Source organism: Mytilus trossulus, chromosome 12 (assembly GCF_036588685.1).
Source record: "Mytilus trossulus isolate FHL-02 chromosome 12, PNRI_Mtr1.1.1.hap1, whole genome shotgun sequence".
Lineage (NCBI taxonomy): Eukaryota > Metazoa > Mollusca > Bivalvia > Mytilida > Mytilidae > Mytilus > Mytilus trossulus.
The window spans coordinates 47239542-47262866 of NC_086384.1; the positions used below are offsets into that span (position 1 = coordinate 47239542).

A 23325-nucleotide genomic window follows, 5' to 3' on the forward strand; every position below is an offset into this window, starting at 1 on the left:
AAAGCAACTGGTTGGATAGCTGAACGGAGGCTCGCTCGGTAGCGGGATAATCAAAACAAATGCACGTGTAAAAAGTAAAATCACAAAAATACTGAACTTAGAAGAAAATCAAATCAGAAAGTTCAAAATGACATGGCAAAATCAAATAACAAAACGCATCAAAAACGAATGGACAAAAACTGTCATATATTTCTGACTTGCTACAGACATTTTCAAACGATGGATTAAACCACTGAGAGACATATATACACATATACACATATATATGTCTCTGATTAAACCTAGTTTTATAGCGCTAACCCTCTCACAATACTACGAAACTTCAACCCAAATAACTGATAGATGAAATAAGGTCAAGGTCACTCTGCAACCTACATCTTTTATGATGGACATGTTAATTTTAAGGATCCCCCTTCTTTCCTGCTGGGAACAGTATATCTAACTAATCTAGTTAATATATATGTTCCTGTTGCCTGTTACTTTAAAAGTAGTAATAAAATTTTCAGGCTACCTAGTGTGATCTAGCTAGTGTGTCTTTGAAGCTTCTAACTGAACCGTTTAAAAATGAGATTAATCCGGACAATATATAAAGACGGCCTCCTCATTGTTTTTTTTTTATTATGTGATAACTTAATTATAGTGATGATTTCATGATTAAATTATTTAAAAACATATGACTGCATTAACAAAGGACTACTAGCTATATAGCAGCCAGCTCCAGGCCCGTCTGGTTCAAGGGTATGTCTTCATGATATCATATGAATATCAAGCACAATTCCTCCCGTTCATGCATGAAATACTTAACCCTGTCGCCGTCGAATTAGCATGCCTAGCTATATCAGAGGCGATTCGATGAAATTTACAATACGACCGACACGAGTTAAAAGAGTCAAACAAACAATTTTTATCCGAATGTTTGGTTGATATGTTTCACCCAACAAAATTAAGGGGGTGAGGGGTTCAACCAAAGGCTACGAATGAGTCTGAAATGACAAGGAATTTATGAATGACGGTCGACAAATGGAGACATAAAGGACACACTCAGCAGTCAGGTTGCAGTCTGGTCTTGAAAAAAAAGTATTCAATATGTCACTTCGGCGAAACAGTGATGTTATGCTATTGTTTCAGAAAAAGGGAGAAGGTTTGGGCCCATTAAAACGTTTAATCCCGCTGCAAATGTTTGCACCTGTCCTAAGTCAGGAATCTGATGTACAGTAGTTGTCGTTTGTTTATGTAATATATACGTGTTTCTCGTTTCTCGTTTTGTTTATATGGATTAGACCGTTGGTTTTCCCGTTTAAATGGTTTTACACTAGTAATTTTGGGGCCCTTTATAGCTTGTTGTTCGGTGTGAGCCAAGGCTCCGTGTTGAAGGCCGTACTTTAACCTATAATGGTTTAATTTTTAAATTGTTATTTGGATGGAGAGTTGTCTCATTGGCACTCACACCACATCTTCCTATATCTATTCCGGTCAGACATGCAAACCCCGGCCTCAAATAAATACGCCCGTTTTTCATTCATCATGTCCATTTAATGTTTAATAATTCTGTTGGAAATTTTCGTTTCTAATAGCAAAAAAGTCAACAAGATTATTGTTTTCAATCCAGATACGGCCAGAAATTTTATTTAATAGAAAAATCAGAATCAGATTTTTTTCTTCTCATATACCTTAGACTGCCTCCTCAAATCAAATGGTTCGTACTTTAGACTTTAAATCTATCTAGAGCTTATACTGACTGGGGATCATTATTCAGCTATCATGTTATTTTAAATAGGCTGGAGCGTTTGGGGTTAAACATGTTTTCGTAGGTAAATAATATTGCTGTGGATTTTTTTCATGAGAGTTTAATAGATATATAGAGTATTACTTTCTGTTTGGTTGAATTGTGAAATAGAAGTCACTACGTCATCCCCAACCTAAGCAATGTGTTACTGTAATTTGAATTTCAAAATCATGGACTGAGTGACGTTTTTTATAGACTCCACTATAGCGAATCACATGACTTTGACATAATCAGTAAATACCAGCGAAAAATATCTTTATAAGTAAAGAATTGTCGCATAAAAATTAAATACACGGGAAATGGCAAAGTTCACGAAGTCTAGTCTGATTAATCATTTTCCAAAAAAAAAAAATACAGGCAAAAAGGGGGGGGGGGCGTACGCATTTGAATGTGTCAAAGAGACATAAAACTGACCAAAGATATGAAATCACCCGAAGGCTATCAATGCATGGGTCTTCAATACAGCGTTAAAATTCTGACCCGGAAGCATGCATCATCTAATCCCTACACAAAAATGTGTACAGTTGTCTAGCTATACAACTTCCTCATCATCACATCCAATCTCTATTGATCTCTATTGTTCCTAATATACTTCTTCTTTTAACTTTAGTTGTCATTCTACTTACAAACTGAGGAGAAAGAAGATTGTCCTCATGGAAAACAATACAAACTATTTCTTCCTGTGATCTTGAACCATGTGTTCTTATAGATTTGGCAACAACCATTGCCTGATATATTATTGTTTTATTACAACATATTATTTTCTGCTTTGATTCATTATATTTTCTAACGTCATCTTGCAAACATTTTTCAAGTTTGTCAATATCTATCCCTTTATCTTCAAACACATCACCATCACCAAAACACAATTTTGTCATGAATTCATTTGTGTACAATGTTTAATATTAACATAGACCAAGGTGAGCGACACAGGCTCTTTAGACCCTCTAGTTTTGTATATTACTTACAAGTGGTCTTAATTTTGCTAGCCTTCAACGTTTTTCAAAATAATGAAACATAGCAATCCTATACATTCCGTCGTCGCCCCCACAAATATTCACTCTGTGGTTAAAGTTTTTGAAATTTTAATAACTTTCGTACCAAACTTTGACAGAAGCTTAAAGCTTTTACAAAAATCTTCTCCTCTGAAACTACTGGGCTAAATTAAACTAAACTTGGCCACAATCATCAATGACAGTGGCGTAGCCAGGGTTGAAATGATGTGGTCCTTTTTATGCAGAAAATTATTTTTTATTTAAGCACATATACTCCCCCAGAATCCGACACTAGTTACATTTTTGTTTAAATTCAAAATACCCACCTTTTCATATATTTATATTTTCAACTGAATTTTATTGTTTCCTCGAAAGTACCTTCATTTAATTCATGAATATTGCATTTAAAAGTTTCCCACCTAATTCTATATTTGACATATCAAAAACGGACCCCATTACAGCGGCACTTTTGTATAATTAAGGAACTTCGGAATATAGGAACTGAAGTGACTCTTCTTTCTAGGAATTTGCGTCTACAACCTTAGGTTTTTGATTTTTGATTACTAGTATTTAGCTAAACGCGTTGCAGGAGACATAAAAATACCGGGCCTCCGACCAACCGGTCGTGTTAGCACTCTCATGTGTACATTTTTTGTCAGATTAAGTGAAACTCATATCATCAGCAATGTCTTTGACACTTTCAAAAATAAGTAATATTCAAATATTTTTAACCAGTTATGACCCTTTGAAATATAAATGGTAATGGAACTCATTTCATTTGCTGTAAGCTTTAATTTCTCTGAAGATATTGAAAAGAGAAAAGAAAAAGAAAACAAGTGCTTTTTTAGTTATTCCCTTGTTCCTTGTCCTTTGATAGATAAAACATGACATGAACATTTGTGATGTGCATGGCGGGGAACATTGGACCTTTTCTTTAATTGAAAATAAAACTAGTATTTGAACCTAGATAGAAACGGGAATTCATAAGCCTAGGAATTTTCACGGTATATTACAAATTGATTTTTTTTATCACGTCGTTTACCATGTCACAAAAACGATATCAGGAGTCAGGATATGGTGTTTTAGTTGTAAGTTGCTATAGTCAGATGAGAAGACACCACTTCACTAGGTTCAATTTCAGAGGAAACATGTCCAAGGGTCTGCGTTTCATCATCCTCTCCGCTTACCTTAATTAATTTTTTGACGAACAAAAGTTAACTTGAAACACTATTCTGCGATTGGACTATCTTGTTTACATATTCTAATTTATCCTGAATGAAAGACCATGCAGGCATACTGCTTCGAAAATGACTGGATATTAACCTCAGCCTTGATACATTTGGATACTTCTGAGTTGAAGTCTGCTATTTTATTTTTTTTGTCAAAATGATGTGGATGCATTTAATTTTCGTTCTTAATATTTTTCATATAACTCACCAATAACAATGCCTGACCTGTCATATATATGCATGAAGTTCTGGAAGGGATGTTTATATATATATATATTAGAGAATAATAGAAAAAGACAACAGAACGGACACAAAAAGGAAATTAAAAACAATAGGATTACAATAGAGAATAATATATGTAAACAACAACTTAAAGACAAAAATGTAAACCTCGTTCTAATTAGACAAACAATGATGCCTGTCATACACATGCATGAAGGTCTGGATGGGTTGTTGATATAACAGAAAATAACGGAAAAAGAAGACAGAATGGACAAAAATGAAAAGATAATAATATTGGGGGAAAAGAAGAGAATAATGGCATAAAATATAATGAACTTATAGATAGAGCAGGAGCATTTTTTTCTATTTGAATTTAAAGCACAATGAAATAACTGCCTCTAAAGCTAGATTGTTCAACACATACACACTTGGATATCCACAAATGTTCTAGTAAGAAGACAATCGAAAATAAATCAAGACCACTTAGAAAAAACACTTGTTTTTTTTCACGGTATCTTATACAATTTTACTAACAGGGTGATAAGTTCTATTCAGGCAAAAACTACAGTTACCATCATCCGCTTGTCAACAGTTAAACTGTAGACGCATTTTTCGCGAATTTATAGTTTGTAAGGGTTATTGCAAACTTTGCAAACGTATGTTAGAAACAAAGGATATAAACGTGTGCTCGCTGAACCGTTTTTGTAGGGTTCGTGTTGATCAGTCTTAAGTTTATAGTTGTGTGTTTTGTGTACTTTTGTTTGTTGGTAATTTTTTCTTTTCTCCATGGTGTTGTCAGTTTATTTTCGACTTGTTAGTTTGAATATCCCTATGATATCTTTTGCATCTTATTTGTTTTCAATTAAAGTAAAACAGCTTGCTGAATGAGTGACAGTATTTTCAATTCTTTCTATTATAAAAATATTAATCCACGACTAAAAGATTGAATTTTCAGAGAAGAATTAAGCGCATTACATTCTAAGCTCTGTGGACAATTTAATTTTGAGAAACCGTAGGACTTGACTACAGCTAACTTGAAAAGAGCATTGTTCGAATCGTATTATCAGATTATTACATGGCATTTTTCATATCGCATGTATTATCGGGCACAGGACGTTTGCGCTTTTTTACCTGTAAAACGATAGGACATTTGCGCTTCAAATACTATCGGAAAGAGAAAGTCAAGTGCACCTTTTTATGTTAGGGCATGTTTGGTGTATATTTTGTCTTACAAAGCAAGAGTATTTGATATAGCATCTCACTTCAGATTCTATCATTTTTTATATATCAAAGCTACAGGTTGATTTTATAACGTCAAAAAATCACAGTACGAAAAGATAAAATATATGGGTCAAGTGAAATACCTATCTAATGAATCACAAAAACAGAGTAGGTGTGTTCGAATAGTTATTTTTTTCTAAAAGTACTTGACGTCAGTCTTTTAATTTGGATGATGAAAATGGATCTCTTCGAAAAAATATGACTTTCTTGTGTGTGATAACTAGGGTCTATAATCTTCAACCACTGAAAATGCTTAGTCGGCCCTTCCACGGCACGAAATATTTAATTAGAATTTTTTTAATGACATCCGAACAGACAATATTTTTAAGTTGAATCAATGCAGACAAGATCATTAACTGATGCTCATTAGCTAGTCGATACATTTGTCTTTTAAGATATAACTGATATATAACGATCGATCGTTATGGTACTATGTGGATAAATTTATCAGTTTTCAAGAGCAAAATTGGCAGAGCGTTATCCATTTCATTTTCATGGCTTCCATTTCGAACTGGCGTAATGGGGAGACAATTTTGAAGAAGTAGAATCCTGACTGTATGAATAACATTTCTGTATATATACAAATTGACAACGTTCCGCCTTGTGATACGCTATTCGTACAAGACTATTTTAAGGATCTACTTTGCTGGAGCTCACCTTCAATAGTTTAGTCGTATAATATTTTCAAAATACTTCTGTTATTTTATTTGCACGACAAAATGGAAGACGATATAATATCAATTGGTTTACATGTATGAAATTAAAAAAAAATGTGTATTTATCAAATGTTATTAAAGGGAATCCCAGAAATGAAAATTTTTTTTCGAGCAGCTGGAGGCTGTGCACCGCACCGCATTTTTTTCATTATACTTGTGAGGTGTCATTTTAAAAATTAAACCCTCTATTGTAAAAAAAAAATTTATGGTAATCTTTGCATTTGAAGCACGACTTATTTTCGTCACCCTATAGGATAAAACTCTTAATATCAATATGTTTATACCAACACGATTAATCATTTGATACAAAAAGGTAGTTATATAAATACGGATATTACTTAGAATTGAGGGTCATCCTTTAAAAGTTACGGTCATCATTTACAAATTACGGTCATCTTAAAAGCAATTACGGTCACCCTTGTTATGAATCGCTGATTCTGTTACGGTCATCTCGATTGTGATTTACGGTCATTTGAGCGATTTTTTCAAATCGAATTTCCCGTTTCAGGCACATTTCTCGGAAGTAATCAGTGATTTCCGAGTGATTCTTTTATAAATTTACATCGTTTCAATGTATGAATTGCAAAGAAAATGATATAGAAATACTTAAACAGACAATACAGACACTGACCTAATTTTTCGTCCGACATCTTGGGATGACCGTGAATGCAGTTACGGTCATCAGCTTTACCCCAGTGGACATGTGCACCATACAATCATTCCATCCATTAAAACATAAATAAACATGAAGAATTACCTTGTTTCAGAGAAACAAATACATAATCACAAAACTGAACATTAATCACTGAACCATGACTTGTTTAGGCTAGGCATTCCCTCAGGATGGTAATAATGAATTGCTGTTTAAAGTCCTGTGGCAATTAAATGCATATTCAGGACAGGTTCGTGAATATTAAGCCTACTTTGTGCAATCCACAAATAGAGCAGCAGCAAATGCCATTTTTTAAATCATTGGTTTTAACATGCCAGGGGGTCCAACTTGAGACCAACGCAATAACACAAGACCACTGATGTAATCTTTGTATGAAGGACATGTATACCTTTTTTATAATTTTATAATATACCAAATATATAGTCAGCCATATTACACATAAGGTTGCAACCATTTGATTTTCGGGGGGGGGGCTATGGTTTTTTTTTCCTGTGCAAACTTTTTTTTTCGCCTTTGGCGAAGAACAATATATTTTTTTAGCGACAAACCAAAAACATTTTTTTTCTTTCAATTTTATTTTAGCATTACATAGTGGCAGCTGAGGGTGAAATCAAATTTTTTTTTTCTCATGGTCCAAAACAAATTATTTTTTCATTAAAACCTGGAAACAAACTTTTTTTTCCAAAAAAAACCATAGGGTAAAAAGTCTTCTTTGGCATTAAAATTAGACAGATCATACCATAGGGAATGTGTGTACTAAGTTTCAAGTTGATTGGACTTCAACTTCATCAAAAACTACCTCGACTAAAAACTTTAATCTGAAACTTGCACTTTCCTTTTCTATTTTAATTGGACCGTGAAATTGGGGTCAAAAGTCTAATTTGGCTGTAAAATTAGAAAGATCATATCATAAGGAACATACATACTAAATTTCATGTTGATTGCACTTCAGCTTAAAAAAAACCTACCTTGACCAAAAACTTTAACCTGAAGCGGGACAGACGGACGAACGGTACGACAAACGGACGAACAGACCAGAAAACATAATGCCCCTCTACTATCATAGATGGGGCATAAAAACACCCTGGTTATTGAACCTGAAATATAGGGTAAAATGTATAAAGAAACACCATGAGGCATCTGCATACAGATATGGAGCTATCGATCCTCTTCTAGAGTTTGCATAATTATGATTTTACATAAATCCTTTTAGCATTATAGTCACCTATTAACAGCATTGGTAGCTATATGATGGTAATCAGCAAACACAATGATCAATTCTGTAAGGTAGTGCTTAAAGCATCGTTTATTTAGGGTCTTATTCAAACCAGCAAAGAAATTACACAAAAAATTCTTAAAAAAGTTGAATGATGATGATCGACACCTAATGGAAATATAAATCATCTGCATGTGTGTCATACCGTGGACCACAGAAATCTCTTCCCCCTTTACTTATCCAAATTCAAATGAAATGAGGCTGGTTTTTCAAATATATTTTATTAACCAATTATAATTATTATGATATATCACAATGATACAAAATATCCAAATGAAACCAAACACAATCTGCTTTTGTTAGGTGTGTACGAATATCAAAAAACAAATTGATTCTAGGGATATGATTTTGGACACGTCTGTAAATTATCTCTACAATAAAAAGGAGGAAAAGGATCTGCATCATGGGTTTTGTATCATTAGCATAATATTACATTTATACAAAATAAATGTTGACATTACTGAGGATTCTATTTATTTTCCAGGTTGTTTTTATAATATTGTTTTGAATACTAATTAGGGGGAGATAATCCTAATGTAATTTCCAATTAAATAAGCATTATGAATTAAATTAAATCATGTCTAATTTTTGATACATCTATAAAATTCTGTAAACAGAGTAATTATTCTTTGTTTAATAAAAAAAACCTGTTTATTGCCAACCAAACTAATAAAAGAATTCCATAAACAACAGAATCCTCAATTAGTGCCAACTTTTAAAAATGACATTAAAAAAACATTACAATTCTTAAACAAAGGAAATTAAAGCTATGTTTATGCTACAATAAAAAATACATGAATCAAATTATTTTTTAAGAACAAACTCAACTTATTTACTGGGTTATAAAAAAACAAAATAGCAGAGACGTGGATTAAGAGGATTTTTCAGAGGGCCCCCTTCAGTGGGAAAAATTTGGTTTAATATTTAGGGAATCACTAAAACATGACTGGAGCAGGGCCCCGCTGAAGCAGTCAGTGCCCCCCATATTCCTGGAAAATTTCTGGATCCACCACTGACTAAATATCTTGATCTGTGCAAAAAATTATTAGATCACCAAGGATATGTTTAACAATTCATTTCATATTTTAAATCACATGCTGTTTTAAAATAAAAAGTAAAGTTTATTTACTCACACCAAATTTCTAAGCATATTAATCTTTATTAAATATCCCCCCCCCCCAAACCCCTTTCGGAGGAAAAATTTGGTTGATTGTACAGGAAATGACTGGTGTTGGGCCCCTTTATGTTAAGTTCTGGATTCGCAAATAGGTAAAGTGAGTAAGTGTATGATATGTTTGTTTATCCATCTACAACTTTAACCCACAATTATCAAGATTAAATGGGACTTTCTCTAAACTTTCAAATAATCTTCAGTATCTGCCAACACTGTGTTCCATTGTTTTCACTTCAAAAAGGTTGGGAAAACCCAAAATTTCATTATAATAAATTAAAAAACATACTGCCTTTAGTACAGAAAATCAGCTGAAAGTTTCAATGAAAATCTACCCAGTTGTGGATGAGAGCTGATGATGGACAAACAAACAAACAATACAAATCTTCTTTAACACCCCATTTCAAAGGCATATTTATGGGGATGTCTCCTCTCCCTGTTGCGGGAACAATTTTGTTTAATCAATTGCGCTGGCCCCCTCTAAGAAAGTCCTTTAGGACCCCGCAAAATTTAAGTTTTAATGATTCATCAATTAAAAAACAATAATTGAATGCAAATGGAATACAAATAATATAAATAAAAAAATATCCAATTTGAAACTCAATACAGGAATAAAAACAATTTGTTTACAACTCATTCTGCCACAAGATTACTGTCTAAGGATTCTACTAAAAAAAGATAGTAACAGTTCAGCCACGGTTTGCAGGATATTGTCTGAAGATTGTACCACACAAGGCAGCAAAGGTGACACTTTCAACTGAAAAGAAATAAAGTCAAGTTTTAATTATTGTTTTGATTTCGAATTAATTATTATTCTGGAATATAATAACATTTAATGTGCAATTTTTCAAATAAAAAAAGAACCTGATATCACTGAATGTGAAATATAAAAAATAGAAGATGTGGTATGATTGCCAATGAGACAACTCTCCACAAGAGACCAAATGATACAGAAATTTAAAACAACTATAGACTGTATGACCGTCGACAATGAGCAATGCCCATAAACCATTATCAAGTCAACTATAAAAGATTCCCAAAATGACATCTGTAAAACAATTCAATCAAGATAACTAATGGCCTCATTTATGTACAAAAAATGAACAAAAAACAAATATGTAACACATCAACATACAACCCCAGAAACAGGCTCCTGAAGACAAAAATAAACTTTCCAAACTTTTCTGAGACTTAAGGTGGTACCTTACACTACATGGAGATAACTCTGTAAAATCAGCTAAACGTTTTAATTACGTTGTGTTATTTAGGGAGGATTAAGCTTTTTAATGATCAAAAGTAGTGTTTGTAAAACTGCTATATAATCAGTGTAATTTATCTGATAAAATAGTTCGTTCAACGTTTTTGAAATTTTTATATTTTTGTCAAAGGGTCAAAAGTAATACTTTGTCAAAATTTTATGAAAATATAAACGAGCCAAATTAATTTTAGTGAAAGTGTTGGGTACCACCTTAACATCAATTTTCCATGAGTAATTATTTGAAATATTCAACATGATGAATGCAGAAGCTGCTGATAAATTCACTAAACAAAAAGTTAAAATAATTGAATACAGTATGTTATTTGTTGTTAAGTTGACACTTACTCCACACAAAATTTATGTTAAAAATGTAGGAATAAAATTCTTTTGAAAGTTGAAACGAATATATGAACCACTGAATGTAAGGCAGTTATTATGCATCTTTTTATAAAAGCTATTTTTTTACTTGATATCAGGTTATATCCCCTTCATATTTCTTGTTCAGGAAAGGGACAAAAAAATCAGTAAAAATGGATACATAGATATCTAGGGGCATAGATACATGTATAATTAAAATTTAAATTGTTTGTTGATTAATAAATTCTCACCTTAAACAGCTCTCTTTACTCCTCAAGCAAGTTACCCAAAGGAAACTTGTGATGCTAACCTGTAAAACAAAGTTCAAGGTCAGTTATTCGCAACTTTAAAAAATATATAGACGGTACGCACAGTATTGGTGAACCCTACTAGTTCCGCGTTTTTTCTCCCTAATTTGAGCATGTCTTTTAGAATAAATGAAAACTGGTATGATATGTAATGTCTAAAAGACTATAGATTTATAGTAATATCTTTGAAATAATAAAATAATAACATAAAATTAAATCAAATAACCCTAAAGGGAAAAAAACGTCAAAAAATATGAGCGTAACTTGTAACATGGAAATCGAGGTTTTTTAGTAATTTGAATCAGAAAATCTTATATTTGCACACAAATTAGCAGGAAATGCTATGCGAAATTTTAGCACAATTCGCTACGACGTTGCATCCGACGTTTTGGGCATTTTTTTCAAATATGCGAGTTAGAAGATGCATTGAAATGTTCAAAAGAGGATGTAACAAGACATATGAAATAGGGAAAAAAAATTACAATGGATTCTACGGTAAGAAATTTTATAGAATGCAATAATATGTTAACGAAAAAAACCCATATATTCTTAATGTGCTTTTAATATCGTTTACAAATAGTACAACAATATGGTTTGGAAGTGGAATTTTCTAATCGAATTTTAACTTTTTGCTTGTCTAGTCCATTTTGTTACCGTGTGCTAAATGCACAAATTATGTACGTTTTCGTAAAGATGTTGTACTTTCGAACGTAAATATAAAGCAATTATGTATCTTATTCTTTAATTTATGTATAGTTTTCGTAATGTGTTTTTAAAAGTCTTTCTCATATAAAAGGAATTTTGAATAAATAATGAAAGACAAAAAAATAATAAGAAAATCGAAATGTCTAGTCTGATTTGTTACCGTGCAATCTTGTAACGTTTTTCCGTGATTTTCAACGTCATTTTGATTGTTTATGCATTAACTACGTTCTTGTAGGCCAAAACAAATTTAACCACCACTAAAAGAATAAGATTAAATAAAGAAAGAAAGGAAAAAAGAAGAAGAGAACAAAAAGCGGGATGCTAAGCTTTAGATGCAAACGTTAACATTTAGCTTCAATCACATTCTCTCAACGTTCCGTCGATGAACGTTTTCTGACGTTACAAACGTAGCACCAATACTGTGCGTAACGTCATATAGATCATAATAATTGATTAAAAGTTCTCGAATAACATACAAAATTCTGTGAGAAAATAATTGGTATTCAAAATCAAACTAATGGTTATGTTTTCTGCTCTTTGTATGTTTTTTTTATCTCTCCAACTCATTCTGGATTGCTATTTTCAATTCTATTAAGTTTGCAATACAAAAATAAACTTGTACTTTATCATATAGTATAGTATTTCAAACCTTTAAAAAAACAATTGTTGTTCACATCCATTTGTATTTTTGTGCATCTGATGAGTTGAGCCTTTTTCAACTGATTTTTATAGTTCGTTCTTATGTTGTACTGTTATACCACTGTCCCAGGTTAGGGGGAGGGTTGGGATCCTGCTAACATGTTTAACCCCGCCACATTATTTATGTACATGCTTGTCCCAAGTCAGGAGCCTGTAATTCAGTGGTTGTCGTTTGTTTATGTGTTACATATTTGTTTTTCGTTCATTTTTTTTACATAAATAAGGCCGTTAGTTTTCTTGTTTGAATTGTTTTACATTGTCTTATCAGAACCTTTTATAGTTGACTATGCAGTATGGGCTTTGCTCATTGTTGAAGGCTGTACAGTGACCTATATTTGTTAATGTCTGTGTCATTTTGGTCTTTTGTGGATAGTTGTCTCAATGGCAATCATACCACATCTTCTTTTTAATGTGTTATAAAATTGTTCAGCATTGATGTAGATGTTCTCAAAGTCAAACCCATTATAAACAAATAATTTAAAATGCCTATAATAATATGATCATTAGTTTTGTGGAATATTTCAACTCACCACATATTTTTCATGGTAAGGCCTCAGACTGGGTTGAAGATTTAATTGACCATCTTCCTTAAGAGCTGCTATCCTAACCTGGAAGGTGGTTTATGTCCTCATCTTATTGTCCATTTGCTTTCAGAAATAACATTATGTAAAAATAAATATCAGATGCACTTTTTAAGTCTTTTGAAATTTCACCTAATCAATTGTAGTTACCCACAATTTCTCCCACCCTCCAAATCTATTATCTATAGCTAGAGCTCTGCTTACATTTTTTTTTATTTACAGAACTCTAAATAAAAGTAATTTTAGCAAGTATACATCTGATATTTAAAGAAAATGTGTACAAAAGTGAATATTTTAATTAAAAAAGTTATATTCCATATAAACACTCAGGAAATTTCAAGTATAATGAGTATAACAAAGGAATTACCTCCCTTTTGTCCTGAAAATTTCACCCTGTTGAGACTCCACACCCTTTAAATATTTAACAATACAAAATTTGTATAATTAAAATAAAGAAATAATAATATGTAAAAACTACAACACATTTCAATAAAGGGATGCGCTTTAGCACATGATACGACCGTTGCTCTTTTAAGTTTCACCAAAACTGCATAAAATCCCCCTTTTTTAAGTATAAAAATTCATTACTTAAGAAAACGTAAAATCTAAAATTAATAAAAAGGGAAAGGGAGCTTATGTCAATAGATATAAACAATTCACCAAAGTTTCATGGACATTGGTGAAAGCCTTTTTGAGTTATTGTCCAGGTGTGAAAAATCCCCCTTTTTTTTGAATAAAGCCCCATAAATCCAAAACTTAAAATCTGGAATTTATAAAAATTGAAAGGAAGCAATAACAAAATGTATATAAAAATTCAGGAAACTAAAAACAACCACTTTACATATTTTTTTTAGATTCTCCATTCTAAACCAACTGGAGGCCTTTTGACTAGACAGACCATTATTAAGTTGACAAGTAAAATTTGTCTGTTCCATTTCATTTTCAAAGTAAAAATGAAATAGAGATACAGGGGGTGGGGGAATAACGAAGAAGATCTAACAATTGTAAATACAAGCTTCCAATCTAATTGAAAATGGAGAATCTTTACACCTTTTTTTTTTTTTTTTTTTTATATAAAAAATTACATTTTTTGAAATATATACAAAAAAAATTTGAATAACATTCTTCAGTTTTATCACATAATCATTGCTGCAGCCACAGCTTCCTGAAATAGAAATAAACATTCTTAAACATATTTGTCAAAACAAGATCAAACCGATATACCAATTTATACAATTATTAGCAAAAAAGGATGATAAAATCAATGGTTGATGTGCATCATGTTTATTTTCCTTTATTAGTTGTATGAATTAATGCATTGGTTTTCTAGTTTGAAACTGTTTCACATTTTGTTATGTTCAGGCAGGGCCTTTAAAACTGGTACTGTAAAACCAGAAATTATTGCATGCTATTCTTGTGATTTTTCAACAAATGGACAAATATGCAAGATAAATAATCCCAAGATTTCAGAAAAATCTGGCCTCAAAGTTTTGCATTAGAGATTAGATTTATAAATACAAGTTCCTATTGTGATATTCAACCAGTTGCATTATTTACATTCATATAGGTTTTGCTCATTGCTGAAGGTCCTACAGTGATTGTAATTTGCTGTTCTTATTGATAGTTGAGTAGTTGGCAATCTTATAACATCTCTTTATTCTTAAATACCCAATCCAGATTACCAGTATAATTAAAACTACTAATTTGGAAAATATTTCAAAATACTTGTGTTCATAAAAAAATACATGGTGAATTTAAAAGTTCATTAATCAATATTTTAGTTTCTTACCATAAAATTCAGCTCCAATGGCCGTTTCCCAGCTTCAATCCTTGCAGACAAGCTGTGGTGCTAACCTGAAATACAAAATACAAAATTGTTTTAAAGGATAACTTCTGAAATACTGTATCTATGATATATAAAATGGGTTATATATGCGATAGGTTTTGAGAACATTGGTTAGACATCAATCCAACAACAAAATTCAATCCGAAAAGGAGTAGGCTTAAAAGGGTTAAGTTGGCCCTAAGATTATTTTTTTTTTAAATCAAGCCCAAATACTACAAATTTAACATATATATTGTTCTGGTATCATTATTGATACAAAATAAACACTTCATTTTGGCACCTGACACTATAAACTATTAAGTTATGACATCTTGATTATGCAATTCTGGTGTATTCACAAAAGCGCCAATTAAGGTCCAATTTTTCACAATTCAGAACAGTTTTTAGCATATCCAGTAATAGTTTACGTCTTTTTATTTAAATACATGTATTACCCTTGGTTCTTATAAGTTACGAAACATTTTGGAGCAAAGGTATTCTTTAAGCTTTTAGGTAAGAAAATTCACAAAATTATAGCATTTTGATAATATCTCCCAATATAGCTAATTATGGAGACTACAATGTATTATAAAGAAGCGATTTATTTTAAGTCACATTAAGTTTCTTGAAATATATCCATTTAAGATCCAAATTGGGGCCCCTTTGATATTCTATGATAAAAGTTGAAATTTAAAATCTATTATAAGGCCATACTTTGCCAAGAGACCATTGTCATATGATACTGATAAAATAAAGAGTATATACTGTTGACCAAACTCTTATAAACCTTTAACCCTAAAAAATTTGTAAGGGTTCCGCGGAACCCAGTGTCTCGCCTACTTTTGCTGTAAATCACAGGCTAAACAAAAATGAGGAAAAAAATCAATAAAAATATTCCTCTTGATACTATCTTATGATTGTAAGAAGCTTCTGTCCAAGTTTGGTAAAAATCTAGAATAATTAATGAATCTAATAAATGTTTTGAAAACTTTAACTGCAGACTGTATGTAATGTTCACTGGAAGAAAATCTAAGTCCATTTAAAAGTAAAATACAGAAAAAATGGAGTTGTCTTTTTACAAAATTTACTTCTGGATACTATCTAATGATCATAAATAAGCTTTTGTCCAAGTTTAGTACAAACCCAGGATAGTTTAAGAAAGTAATTAAAATTTTTAAAACTTTTACCACAGAGTGAATGTTATGTTTCCCGCAGAAAAACTAAGTCCATTTAAAAGTAAAATACAGAAAAAATGGATTTATTTGTTTACAAAATTTACTTCTGGATACTATCTTATGATCATAAACAAGTTTCTGTCCAAGTTTGGAACAAACCAAGGATAGTTTAAGAAAGTTATTAAAATTCTAAAAACTTTAACCTCACAGTGAATGTAATGTTTCCCCGCAGAAAAAACAAAGTCCATTTATTAGTAAAATACAGAAAAAAAAGAAATTTTATTTTTACAAAATTTACTTCTGGATACTATCTTATGATCATAAACAAGCTTCTGACCAAGTTTGGTAGAAATCCAGTATAGTTTAAGAAAGTTATTAAAATTTCAAAAACTTTAACCACAGAGTGAATATTTGTGGACGCCGCCGCCGACGACGCCGCCGACGGAAAGTAGGATCGCTTAGTCTCGCTTTTTCGACTAAAGTCGAAGGCTCGACAAAAAGTCAGTATTCATTTTAAAATAATCTTATTTTTTTTTTTTAAACAGGATTAACAATACTGGTACCTACCTGCATATTAGCTGTATTTGACCACCAAGTCTTATTCCCACACCATGAAAACATGCCACAGAAAGTACCTAAAAAGAAATTAACACATTTATTAATTTTACAAACCAATTTCTATGTCAACCTAAAGATTGATTTACACATTTTTCTGATTTCTTACTTCAAGTACCAATAGTATAAAATCCACATATTTTGTAAAGATTGAAAAACAAACAAAAGTAGTCAAGGTTTATGATTTGAATTCTGCACTCAACTAATTTGAATAATGAAAATGAGTTGTCTCCCATTGAATGAACAAATCTTGCTGTTAATTGTGCTAGTCTCCCCTTGAAAGTTAATTCCTATCTTAGAATTTACTCCTGCAATTGTAATAGAAATTCTTGTTAATGTACAATCAAAATTACGTGATGGATATACACACACCGGAAGTTAGTCGAACTCGCCGCTTGAAAGGTTAGTAGTTGCATTTTCTTGTTTATATCAATTAAATTTTGATTAATAAGTTGGCACACCGAATGTCGGATAGTATGTAGTTTTAAAATACACAATTGTTTTTGCTAGAAAGCGTGCAGTTATTGAAAACACTTCGACACAGTTCCAAATTTTCAACGAATTTTTGAGTCTAAGTGTTAGCATTAACTGCACGATTTCCAGCAATGATAATTGTGTATTTCAAAACTAGATAGTATTCGACATTCCGTGCACTACCTTATTTATTAAATTTCATTGATATAAACAAGTTAATACGACTACTTACATTTCAAGCTTTCTGCACGGCTGTTACTTCCGGTGTGTGTATATCCATCACGTGATTTTGATTGTACCCCTTGACAATGGTATCCCAAAATATTAAACTGGTAAATAAATTATTGAAAGATGTTTTTCATGCAGAAAATAAGGATGAATATGTACATTTAACAAATATTTCTAGAAAATGTATAGAAATTGTTTGACTTCAATAAACTTGCCTTCTCAATTTCATGGTAAAGCCTCAGACTTGGTTGAAAATTTTATTGACTATCTTCCTTAGAGCTGCTCTCCTGGCTGCCAGAGTGGCTGTCATCATTATCTTAATTGCAATCTTTTCGTTTTTGGTCCATTATTTATAGAAATAAATAAAAAAAATATCAGATGCACTCTCAATTAATCATGTATCTTGAAAATTTCACCAAATCAATTCTACCGATAGTGTCCCATAATTTCTCCCACCCTTAAATCTATTATCTGGAGCTCTGTTTACATTTTTTTTTATTTACAGAACACTGAATAATAGTCATTGTTAGCTAGTATACATCTGATATTAAACAAAAAACTTATACATATGAATATTTAAGTAAAATAATAAATTTAAAAGAATGAGGAGTTAAACAGGGGAATAATTTATTACCTCCCTTTGCCAAAAATTTCACCTGTTTAGACTTCACATCATTGCTATATCTAACAAAAATACAAGATGGTATAGCTATAATAAATAATAAATAATTTGATATAAATTATTTAAATAATTAACAAAAATATTTAGTACATCATTGTTCACCTAGGTGGTTCACTTCCATTACTCCGATTTTCTCAACCAATTGAAAAAATGGACAAAAATCTGAATTAATCTTTTCTCACCAAGATGTGTTTTTTTCTATGCTTCTTGTGAAATAATCTTTTTTATAGCTAAAAACACTGCAAAAAATAACAAACTAATGAAGAAAAAAAGAGATACATCCAACAAATCAGAAAACCAAAATGTACATTTTAACAAAATAACATTATTTTTTTTTTTTTTTTTTAGATTCTCCATTTTTAACCTTCTGGAAATGTTTGATAACACATTGACCATAATTAAGATATCAAGAGTAGGTCTAAAAGTAAAATCGGAAAATTATGAAGTATCAATTTAGCCAACAACTTCCAGCTTTGTTAAAAATGGAGAATCTTTACAATTTTTAAATTTTTTTTTTGGTAAAAAAATATGAACATTTTTTAAAACATACACAAAAATAGTCTGAATTACATTCTTTTTGGTTTCAGTTGTTTTGCACAATAATTTCCTGCAGCCACAGTTGAAGTCACCTGAAAAAGAAATATACATTCTAATATCTTTCAGAACAATATTCAATGCAAAGGAATAAGTAACTAGTTAATAAATGCACTTATGATGCATAGAACAATAGAGCATTGCTTTTACTTTGCTTTGAAGTGATTCTGTAGACTGAATTTACAAACAACCAGTCTTCAGTAGCAAACAAGGGATGACAAGTAGTTGGTTGTTGTTCGACGTATTTATAGATTATCGTTGAGATGACCAATGATAATCTGTTTATTGCTATTTTACCTATGACGACCTTGTCAATTTCAATGTCAATTTTGTTAGCAACGCCACGTGGTCTCCTTAGTTTCTAGCGATAATTTTTCCATCTCAAGCGAGAAGCACGATATGAAAATTATCACAAAAAAGATCAAAGGAAAAATGCACAAAATAGCGATAATTGTTATTATTTCATGGTTTCATTATAAATCAAGCTGTTGGTTTTCTTGTTTGAATTGTTTCACATTTTGCCATGTTTCTAACTTTTAAAGTTAACTGTAAGGTATATGTTTGGCTCATTGTTGAAGGCCATAGTGACCATTTGTTGCTTACATATCATTTGGTCTCTGGGAGATAGTTGTTTCAGTGGCAATCATACCACATGATGGTCCACATCCCATTCATTATACAATGTATATACGGGAACAATTTTAGAAAATTTACAGATAGTAAGATTTTCTAAGTAACTGAATAATTTTTTTATTTCCTTTATTTATCTTGATACCTCCCTTTAGATTATATCACAGTTATAGTTCAAGAAAAATTAAAGTTTACTACGTCTCAAGATCTGCATAATTAAAATATAATACTTCTTTGCATAACATTCTAGGGTATTTACATGTTCTTGGCTAAATGACTCATTAATTTATGTATTGGTTCTTACCATATTAGTCAGCTCCAATGGCCATTCTCAGCCTCAATCCTTACAGACAAGCTGATGCTAATCTGAAATATAAAGTGTTAAGTCTTACCAGAATGGTTTCAAAAGATCACTGTTACCATATGAAATTATAAAGAAATAGGTTATATATGTGTAATAGAGGCTGAGAACATATATTAACTAGATAGCAATCCAACAAACTAAATAATTAGGTTCGATATTCAAAATTACGATATGTTTGTACTGATAAAAAAAAAAATGCGTAAACTAGAAACCAAACTCTTAGAAACTTTCAAGCCTGAACCACATAAAATTTAAAAAGAATATTTATAAAACATTTATTTTATTCGAAACTGTATACTGGCACCTACCTATATACTAGCTGTATTAGACCTCCAAGTCTTATTCCCACACCATGAAAAAATCTCACAAAAAAAACCTGAAATATATGAAAATTTACAATTTATATACTTTATATTTCAATTTCCCTGACATTTACCAAACATTATTCCAATTTCTTACTATAACATAAATAACTGTAAAATCAATATAAAAGATTAAAATCAAAAACAGTAAGTCTTAAGTTTATTGATTGAATTTTCAACTCCACAAAAATAATAATTTAAATATATTCCATTGTTTATAAAGGTAAATTATGAGTTATCACCCATTGAATGGCAAAAATAACATTTTACATTAGCAACATCAACTCTATCATATGCCCTTAATATACAATTTTTATCAAATTACTGATTGTATAGAAAATGTTTGGCTTAATTAAACTTGCCTTCTTATTTTCTTGGTGAAGCCTCAGACTTGGTTGAAGATTTATGTAACCATCTTCCTTGGAGCTGCTGCCATGGCTACTTTTCATGCTTTTCAACATAATTCTTTGTGATAACCAGTTCACTGAATCCATTTTAATATTCCAATGTCCTTTCCGTTGTATATAATCCAATATACAATTGTCCAAAGAATGTTCCAAAGCATCTCACAATATTTTCTTTTTACATTCATGGCAGCATGGAAGTAATTCTCAATATAAAAAATAATTGTTTGAACTCATACATAAAACAGTAAAAATATCAGATGTGCTTTTATACATGTAACTTGAATTTTGAAAATTGACCAAATGTTTTTTTTTAAATACCCACAATTTCTCTTTCCATTTTTATTTAGAACTATGTTTACATTTTTTTTATTTACATAGCTCAAATTATTGCTCTTATATTAGTTAGCAGACATCTGATATGTAAATACCTAAAAAAAGAGGTTATAAAAAAAGAACAGAATATTTATGGGCTAACACCTATAAATCACAAACATTTTTTTAATATTTTGGAGCATAGTTTAATAAAATTTCCCTTGTTTTAAGTTTCTCTTCACACACATCATAAGTATGAAAATAATTCTACAAAAATTGATCATAGCCTGAAGTAGCTCAGTTGTGCAAGTTCATATTTTTCATCAACAAAGGAGAATGGTCTTTACTGAAATTTAAATATATGGAAATATAAAAGGTCAAACATTTGTGATGACGATTAACCTTAATCAATTTGCATGCTCATCATGTGAGTTCTAAACAAAAATTGTTACATTCTTACAAAGGTTTAAATAAAAATCTCCTAATTCAAGAATAGAAAAAATTATAACTGCAGGAGTTGATTTCACAAACGAGTACTGTCTGTAAATTTTAATAAAATTTCACAAATTTCGGGAAAATGGGGGGAAATTTCTCAACCAGTTTCATACTAGGAATAACACAACTTCAACGTGAGTGCAATCTTCCTTTGAAGTTTCAATGGTAAAAGAAACGCTGATAATATAAAATACAAATATAATACAAAATAGTGATATGTTGTAAGAAATCTTTACATTTAGGATAAAATTTAGGATGAAATATTGTAAACTCAAAAAATCCTGTTTCTTTAAATTAAAAAATAATTGTCCAAATTCAAATTCCATGTAATAAAATCATTAAACTAGAATAGTTGAAGGAAATAGTTTCAAAATTTACAATTCAAAAGTAACATTTTTGTTCCCAAATTAAGTTTGATACATGAACCATATTAATCGGTGATGTCAAAATTTGTTTTTCATAAGAATGCTTTCAAAAAAATTAAAAGAAGAGAAATCACTGATATCTTGACATTAATAGAGATGGACTGACACAAGGTAAACTTTGGGAATGACTGGTTCCTTAAATGGAGGATAACAGTCAGAACTAGCTCCTGTCAATACACAAGACAGGAAACACCTCTTTTCTGCCATTTGGAAACAAATCCCATGTAATAAAGTAAATAGTTTTTTCCATCTTCAAATGATAAAAAAGTAATTATTCTCCCCCAGGGGTGGTTCCAGCCATTTTCAAAGAGATGGGGCTCCCACCCAGGATAAAAGGCAGGGTTCAAACTAGGTTCTGTTCTCATTTAATTGCAACCAAAAAATTTGTACAGGTTCTGCAGATCCCAGTGTCTCGCTTACTTTTGCTGTTAATCCCAGGCTCAACAAAAATGAGGGGGGGGGGGGGGGGGGGAATATCAATAAAAATATTCCTCTCAGACTATCATTTGATTGTAAGAAGCTTCTGTCCAAGTTTGGTAAAAATCCAGAATAGTTTATGAATCTAATAATTGTTTTAAAAACTTCAGAATATAAGGTTAACTACATTTTGTAAGTCCATTAATAAGCAAAATACGGAAAAACAGGAAATAAGTTTTAACTATTTTTTGTCTAGATACTAGCTTTTGATCATAAACAAGCTTCTGTCTAAGTTTGTTACAAATCCAGAATATTTGAAGAAAGTTATTAAAATTTTAAAAACTTTAGTGAATGTATTGTATCCTGGCATTTATAAGTAGAATATGGAAAAATTAATATATTTCATTTACAAAATTTACTTCTGGGTACTATCTTATGATCATATACAAGCTTCGGTGGAAGTTTTAGAAATCCAGAATAGTTTTAGAAAGTTATAAAAATTTCAAAAAACTTAAACTAAAGAGTGAATTTTTGTGATCGCCAATGATGACGCTGCTGACAGAATGTAGGATGGCTAAGTCTCATGTTTTTTTCAATTAAAGTTGAAGGCTCGACAAAAAGTATTAATGGTTTAAAAAGAATGTTAAATAAAATTTGTTGAATAGTGTTTAATCAAATTTTGCAGAGGTACATGCTTCCAATTGGCTTCCCTCAGAGTTACATGCCTCTAATTGGGACCGCGCTGCCAGGGGTACTGCTTCTAATTAGCTTTAGCAGACAGAGGTATATATGTACTGCTTCAAATCAGCTTCGCAACAAGACAGAGGGTATGTGCTCCCAATTAGCTTCACTATGAGGTACATGCTTCCAATTGGCTTCGCTCAGACAAACGTACTGCTTCCAGTGTCGAAATGGTACGGTATGCAAGTCTGTACTATATCCAGCCTAGTAAATGGTACATAATTGCAAGTCAAATGTCGTCCAAATATACAAAAACATATTTTATTTAACATTCTTGATCTAGTTTTTTTTCGCATCTACCTTCACTCTCCTATTTATAATT

General features: G+C 31.2%; 2 long non-coding RNA genes across 2 annotated transcripts; both read right to left on the reverse strand.

Moving 5' to 3' along the window:
* Window positions 1-8875: 8875 nt before the first annotated feature.
* LOC134692711 (uncharacterized) lies at window positions 8876-16845 on the reverse strand. The gene is made up of 5 exons (XR_010102255.1): window positions 16825-16845; window positions 15047-15111; window positions 13207-14422; window positions 11216-11274; window positions 8876-10106 (listed from the first exon to the last, which is right to left on the reverse strand). It is a non-coding gene; the product is annotated as an uncharacterized LOC134692711 (long non-coding RNA).
* A 760-nt stretch (window positions 16846-17605) lies between these two features.
* On the reverse strand, window positions 17606-20225 carry LOC134692712 (uncharacterized). Its single transcript, XR_010102256.1, has 3 exons — window positions 20153-20225; window positions 19785-19846; window positions 17606-18885 (listed from the first exon to the last, which is right to left on the reverse strand). It is a non-coding gene; the product is annotated as an uncharacterized LOC134692712 (long non-coding RNA).
* Window positions 20226-23325: the final 3100 nt, after the last annotated feature.